Genomic DNA, 8,325 nt, shown 5'->3' with positions numbered 1-8,325 from the left:
CTTATATTGAGATGATTATAGACTCATGTGCAGTTGTAAGAAAGAATGCAATGAGGTCACTTCTGCACTTTGCTTGGATTCCTCCTGTGAGAGACAGAGTAACAGTTTCCCAAAGACGTCCATATCCGAATCTGTGGAATCTGTGAATATGTTAGGTTACATGGCAAAGAATAAGTAAGGTTGCATGAGGAATCAAGGTTGCTAATCAGCTGACCTTGTGATGGAGAGAGTATCCTGGATTTTCCAAGAGTCCCTAAAATTGGAAGAGGGAGGTGAAAGAGTGAGAGTCAGAGAGAGATTTGAAGATGCTGGGATGCTGGCATTGAAGATGGAGAGAAAGTAGGTTATAAACTAAGGAATACAGGTATCTTCTAGAAGCTGAAAGAATCAAGGAAATAATAGGTTCTCCTCTAGACACCTCCAAAAAGAACACAGCTCTGCTAGAGACCCATTTTAGACTGCTGTCTTACAGAACTGTAAGATAATAAATTTGCATTGCTTTAAGCCAGTACATTTGCAGTAATTTGTTACAGCAGCAATAAAAAATGGATATACAGCCAACGAAACATTTTGCAAGATGTTAGCATAATATCACAACCAGGATATCAACACTGATGCAATCCACTGATCTTATTCAGATTTCCCCAATTCTACTCATTGCTGTGTGTTTTTGTATTAAGTTCTATAAAATTTTATCACCTCTGAAGGTTCCTGTACTCACCACCACAGTCAGGATAATGAACAGTTCCCAAACCAAAAGGATCCCTTATATTGTTCTTTTATAACCACCCCTATCCCATCCTTTCTCTCCTCCTCCCCGACCCATACCTCACTGCATCCCTAACCCCAGGCAATCACTGATCTCTTATGTAAATGGAACCATACAGTATATGACCTTTGGGACAGGCTTTTTTAACTCAGTATAATTCTCCGGTGAGTCTTCCAAGTTGTGTGTATCAGTAGCTCACTCATTTTTATTCTTAAGCACTTTAACTTTTTAAGAGGGCTTCTGCTTAACGGTTGAGCTTTGGACTTCTGCTTCATGGATATTTGCTTAGTATTCGTCTTATCTTGGCCTCTAGCTACCTTCCAGTTGGTTCTCTCAGGCTTCTGGGGTGCTATTCTAGGCTGTGAATGAGTGCTACATTTCTATCCCTCCATTTCCTTGGGAAACAGGATCTTTTTAAAAAACTTTTTTGAGTGACTCAGGTGCTTCCTAAATCTGTTACTAGAGATAGTATCTAATTCAGTTATGGGTGCCCAGTGATTTTATACTAGGCCTTCAGTAAATGTTTGAAATTTCAAATAAATAAATGGTTGCAGAAAATACCAATTCAGTCAAGATTGGGGTCTGTATTTTCTGTTCTCCTCAGTCTAGGCTGAGCCTAAATATCCAAAGTGAGGCAGATGATTTATGAAATAATGTATGGTTATGCCACATCAGACCATCACTACTCTACATAATGTCAGAAAGGAGGTTCTCTCTTGGATAAGTGCTAACAATCACTAATCATCCCCAGGCCATAACCCAAAGCAATTCTTTCTTCCATGTAAGCCTTGAGGGTTTCACTGCTGTTGTCTATTTGTCACAGAGCTTGTTTACTTTTGCAGTTTTTTTCACCCCAGTATTGAACATAAAGTGCTACGTGACTCTCCTTTTTGTGCCTTATTTCCTATTTGGCCACTTAGACTTCCCAACATGTACTAAGTTTTTCTTTTTTTATCATCTCTTTCCCTCTATGTTTATTGAGGTACAATTGACCAAATTTGTATGTATTAAAGGTGTAAACTTGATATTTTGAAATAGATACACATTGTAAAATTATCATCATGATCAAGCTCTTTAGCATACCCATCACCTTACATAGTTATCGTTTTCTTTTTTGTGTGTGTGTGGTGGCAATGCTTAAAATCTACTTGAAATTTAGCAATTTTCAGGTATACAATACAGTATTTTAACAACATGTGCCATGCTGTACATTAGTCTACAACTGTCCCCTCCAGGGTCTCAGGACATACTGTTTACTTTGCCAATGACTCTCCAGAAACTGTCTCTAGTCTTGGTCTTTGAAGATACCTGGACCTGCTCTTTATAGAGGATCTCTTCCTTTATAAATACAGAGTTTTTACTGGGGAGATTCTGGTCATCCTCCATTGACTTCAGGTTAATTTTTCTCTTCTCTTAGAATTTATGCAGGATATCGTCTTTGAAAAATATATCTTATTCTCTTACCCCAATCTCTTTGTGCTGTTACTTAACAGTATATTTTCTGGGAAGTTCATTAGGCTGCTGTTATTTTGGTAGGAAACTTGCTCTTTCATCTAGGAAGTATGGCATCTCTAGATTCCTATGGAGGTTTCCATCAATCTTCCTACTAACTACCTTCAATGGATCTACTAACACTTTTTTGTCAACAGTTTATCTTCCTAATTCAAAGGGCTCTTGGTCTTTCTTCAAATTCTCATTGAATTCCAATAGCTTAAAGTTATTTTTCCGGACTAAAAGGATTTGTATGCCTTTCATAAATGAATGACCATTCTTTAGGTTTTTAAGTGTGTCTATATTCTAGATTTTCTATCTCTACCGGAGAGAGAGATAGAAAATATTTCTAGGAGTTTCCTTACCTTATGCAAGAAAAAGATGGACTCAGATTAAAGAGGGTAACTAATGACAAAAAGATTTCATAACATCACATAAGATGTACTAGAGAATGTAACTAATATGAGAATATTAGGTAGAAAGTATAGCCTGAGTCATAAGTTGCTTTTTATTTAGGTTTATGTAATAATTGGAAGAGAATATGTAAAGAGCCTCCTTGTAGATGATTTAGGGAATCTGTTTAAATGGATGGATAGTAATGAACTTCAATTTTAATGTTGATTATATACAAACTTGGGTTTGTATACTCTTTAAGAACATATTTGAAATATACTTGATAGAACTAAATACTCTGTAAAGTCTATACATCTTAATATTTTAAATAATTTCAATAAAGCACTTCATGGATAGTATGAGATATGTTTGTCAAACTATATTCAAGGTAAAATTAATGTCATGAGATGTTATTGTATTCCTGCATTCTAAGAACTTGTCCACTGAAACAGGTAGCAGTGGTTTAAGATATGAATGTGTTCCTAATTCAGAAACATTAAATAATGGTCAAGTATCTCTATTGGATGCTTCCATGTGCTGAATTTTAACAATTTCAGTCCAATCCAGAAGAACTTTTTACCCATCAATTTTGGAACTTATCTCTTTATTTCTCAAACTATAAATCAGGGGATTCAACACGGGAATCACAATGCCATAAAATATGGAGGCTACATTCATATTCTCATAGGAATTAATAGAATAAGGCTGTAAGTACATGTATGATAGCTTTCCACAGAAAATGGTGACTGCTGTAAGGTTGGAGGCACATGTGGAGAAGGCTTTTTTCCTTCCTGCAGTAAGAGACATCTTTAGGAGGGCGACTGTAATATATATGTAGGAAAAGATGGCAACCAACAAAGTGATCATCTAATTAAATCCCACAAAGACAGAAAGTAGCATGATATTGATGTCAGTGTTGGAGCATGAAAGGGTGAGAATTGGGAGAACATCACAGAAAAAGTGATTGATGGTATTGGATTTGCAAACAGATAGTGAAAATGTAAAATCTGTGTATGGAAGCATTTATTGAGCCTATGACATATGAACAAGCTACCAACTGGATGCATGTTTTTCAAGACATCACTATGGGATAGTGAAGTGGGTTACAGATGGCTACATACCACTCCATTGCCATAGCATCCAGGAGGTAACAGTCACTGGTCGCAAATGTTCCAAAAAACAATTGTATGACACAGTCTCAAAATGGCATTGATTTATTTACTACTGCCAAATTTTTCAGCATCTTGGGAGTGATAGCAGAAGTGTAACAGATATCAACAAAAGCCAAATGTAGGAAAAAGTATATGGGTGTTTGAAGTCTGGATCTCTCTTGATGAGCAGGGTCATTCCAATATTGCCCACCATGGAGGTCACATAGATGACTAGAAATACAATGAAGAGGACATACTGCAAGAACTGTTGGCCGCTGAATCCCAGAATAAAGGATTCAATCACTTCAGTACTATTTCCTTGTGTCATGGCTACCAAGTCTAGAAAGGACCAAAAATAGGACCAAGAAAAGAAGGGAAATATTGGTGACTTATTGAGGGGAGAAAGGCTCTTACAGTTCATGTCACTGTATTTGAATTGGATTTTCATGGCAAACACTCACAAAGAGTTTATAGCTTTCTAAATATTCCTTCTATTTTCTTGATAAGAAACTGCCACATAAACAGGGATATGTGAGCCATGGATTCATTTTAAAAATAAAGAAGGATTCGTAGAAGAAGATAGACTTCTAATATGGGTGATTCTAAGAAACATAGATTAAAACATATTTCCACTATATTAAACAGGTATTCATATTTGCTTATGTCAAATATGACATATGTATGTATGTATGACATAAGTATGTCAAAGGGCTGGCCCAGTGGTGCAGTGGTAGTTTGCACGTTCTGCTTTGGTGGCCTGGTGTTTACCCATCTGGATCCGGGTGCAGACCTAGCACTGCTTGACAAGCCATGCTGTGGCAGGCATCCCACATAGAAAGTAGAGGAAGATGGGCATGGATGTTAGCTCAGTGCCAGTCTTCCTCAGTGAAAAAACAGGATTGGCAGCAGATGTTAGCTAATCTTCCTCAAAAAAAAAAAAAAAGCAGTATGTCATTATGATTTTGTACTTATTAAACAATCTATAGTTTTTCTCAGCCTTTTATCATTTTATATCATTTTAATCGTGGTTCAAATTTCTGAATTTAGTAGAACTAGTTAGAGAAATTACCCTGCTAGGAAGACAGCTGAGATGTCTTCATCCATGATTTTTCATATACTGTAAGTCCTCAAACTCCCTAATTCCAATTCCTTTACTTTTAAATACCATTCCACAGTGGTGAGCACTGCTCATGGTGGAGTAAAGTATCATGGACCCTTCATACAGCAGAAATTGACTTGTTGCTCATCAATACACTTGTCTTTTCTTCTGGACACAGCATCTTTTCTTTTGGGTAACCAAACTTTCTCATGTGCGGCTATGATACCATGTTCTGCCCATGGAATGTGAACAAAAGTAATGAATGCTGCTTCTAGCAGTGAACCAGTTGCTCCTTGCTCCCCTAAAACTGGAGCCATATGACTTTCCACTCCCTAATCTTCTCATCTCTTGGCTGGATATTGACATTCAAGGAAACTTTGGAAGCGATGTGTTAGGGTTGACAGATAAAATATAGGACACCCAGTTAATTTGAATTTTAGATATATAGTGGACTTTTTTTAGTAGAAGAGTGACAAATATTGCATGGGAAATATTTATACCAAAATAGCTTTCTGTTTATTGCAGTTCAAATTTAACTGAGACTTGCATTTTTATTTGCTAATTCCGGCAAACCTACCTGTGTTCCTTATTGTTACCTCTTTCAGGCTGTATTCTCCAATATCTGTGTGCAAATGATCCCTCTTTCCTACACTGGATTTTATGTGATTGAGAACTTCTATTGCTATAAGTTTATGAGATTTTGGGATTTATTTATTATATCAGTAGTCTTATTTTTAGCAATGCCATTGCAGTCACACACCACAATAAGGAATTTTTTAAAGGGCTAAACATAAGAAGATATACAAACAGTAAAAGTTTTCAACCTGGAAAGCATATTGATGAGTGATAAGTAATTCATCAGACCCAAGAAGACCAAATCCTGAGCCAGAAAAGGAGAGAGTTGAGAATCAACTTGATCTATACTGCAGAATGCTCAAAAGGCACAGGAATTGATATCAACAGATACACTGGAAGAGGGCTGATGGGTGTATTGAAAGAATGAGTACTGGTTAAGAGCCTCTAAGAAGCAAATTACAGAGAAACACATCATTAGTAGCTCACTTAAGATATCAAAGCCTCCTGTATTCATCAATATGAACAAACATGGCTCAGTTAACAGTTAACTGAAGAACAGAGAAAGAGAGAAAGGCCATTTGAAAACAGCAGAAACTACAAATGGAGAATGAATATTTTTGAAACTCACAAACCACCTCCCCCCCAAACACACACACACACACATGAGATTTATAAATATACATTTTAGGCTAATTGTTACTTTTATGGAGGATAATTGAAGAATCCATAAGAGGTCTAAAAATATTGGCTATTATTTGTATTTTGAATTGTATCATGGCTAATATGTTGTGGTTGTAGTCTTCTTCATATAATTTTATGAATTTACACATATAAAATACTATGTAATAAAAGAAGTTAATCATAATGGGAAAATCCTTATCCCTAGTATATCATTAGAGGGTCCCAGCACTCTGACGTCAATAACTCTAAGCAGAGCTATATACCCATATAGATGAGATGGTCAGTAAGAACCTGCCTTTAGTGGTAGGAATGTAGCTGACTGAGCCTGTTGTTATATGGGCTTCTCTGGTTCTTTAAATATTTTGAGAAATAAAGACAGTGGGATAACTTTGTAGTAGCAGAACAAGAAACAATTCTCTTCAATTCAACATTTAGTGAGGTCAGAGGAGAGTTAAGTTAGTGCAAGTTCCTTCCTCAGGTTATGTTGCTGTAAAACAACTGAAATGCAGCCCATTCAAGGAGGCATTCATCCATTGAGTATGAGCACTTATCAGAGGAAGCTAGAATAGATCAGGGTTCCACTTAATTTAGAATCTTAATGGGGTAATTATAATTGCATTTACCCCATCAATTTGACTGTAATCATTCTGATTCAATAATATGTCATAATTATATGACATGGGGACTCCTGAAGAGCTAAGGAAACCAGGACAAGCTCCACTACCTACCTCCACAAACAAAATCTGTACGTTAAAGATGTGTTGGCTCAGTACGAAATTCTTTGTTTCATCTAAGATGAAGGTATTTGCTAATCAACAGAATGTTATGAAGAAAACTGCCAACGACCTGAGTATTTTGAATGCACTTCACCCCTACCGAGTTTCAGTGCTTCTGAAGTCTCCTGCATATTCAGCACTGGGCAGTGGAAAGGAAACCAGCAGACTTGGGTTTGAATTCTTGTCCCACAAGTTAAAAGAGATAAACAATATAACCCCTTCCAGCCTTAGTTCTTTCCTCTGTAAAATGGGGATCACAGAACTTACTTAGAAGTTAATGATGTCCCTTGAAACACTATTTATAATAGCAAAAGTATGGAAATAGGGTTAAATAGATCACAGTAGATTCATATTATGCATCAATACACAGTCAAAAATGGATGAGGAAAATATACACTCTTACAAAAAGCTGTCCATTTCATCTTATCAAAGGACAAAAGAGGGGCAGGCTCTGTGGCCGAGTGGTTAAGTTCACACGCTCTGCTGAGGCGGCCCAGGGTTCGGATCCTGGGCGCAGACATGGCATCGCTCGTCAGGCCACATTGAGGTGGCGTCCCACATCCCACAACTAGAAGGACCTGCAACTAAGTTATACAACTATGTATCAGGGGGGTTTGGGAAATAAAGCAGAAAAAAAAAAGATTGGCAACAGTTGTTAGCTCAGGTGCCAATCCTTAAAAAGAAAAAAAGGAAGATTGGCAACAGTTGTTAGCCTAGGTGCCAATCTTTAAAAAAAAAAAAAAAAAGGACAAAAGTAAGTTGTAGAAGGATAGGTAGTGTGTGAGCTGTTTTAAAAATCAAACTCTTTCTCTCACTCTCACTCTCTCTTGCTTCCATTCTCTTTATTTATTCGTGGATAAAGTTCAGGTTGGATATACACCACACTCTTAAGAAATAACTCTTACTTGAGTAACCAAACATTTAAGTTATCCATAGGTATGGTATAGAAGCGAGAGAACCTCACTTTTTAAACTTATAAAGTTTTGCAACTTCACTTTCATTTTAAAAGTGAGAATTCATGAATTTTATCATTTTAACACTGAAAAAGACCGTTTACATTTTACATAGTCATTGATATGCTAAGGCTTAAGTTTGCTATTTTATTATTGTTTTCTGTCTTTTCTGTTTCTGGGTTTTATATTCCTTGCCTTTCTGTGGGTCACTTGAACCTTTTTAGAATTCCATTTTGATTTATCTATAGAGTTTTTAATGTATATCTTTGTATAACATATATATAAGTGTGTATATATATAAAGTTACACACTATGACCAAGTGGTGTTTATTTTATGGATGAAAGGCTGGTTCAGTATTTGAAATCAATCAATGTAATCTGTTATATTTACAATCTAAAGAAGAAAAAACACATCTTTTAAAATGACGAAGAAAAG

At 36.3% G+C, this 8,325-nt stretch overlaps 1 pseudogene; it reads right to left on the bottom strand.

Moving 5' to 3' along the window:
- Positions 1 to 3,229: 3,229 nt before the first annotated feature.
- LOC139040628 (putative olfactory receptor 5AK3) lies at positions 3,230 to 4,132 on the bottom strand (annotated as a pseudogene).
- Between the last annotated feature and the right edge of the window lie 4,193 nt (positions 4,133 to 8,325).

This window comes from Equus asinus, chromosome 17 (assembly GCF_041296235.1).
Source record: "Equus asinus isolate D_3611 breed Donkey chromosome 17, EquAss-T2T_v2, whole genome shotgun sequence".
NCBI classification, from domain to species: Eukaryota; Metazoa; Chordata; class Mammalia; order Perissodactyla; family Equidae; genus Equus; species Equus asinus.
This window is presented reverse-complemented; position numbering and strand designations above follow the sequence as displayed.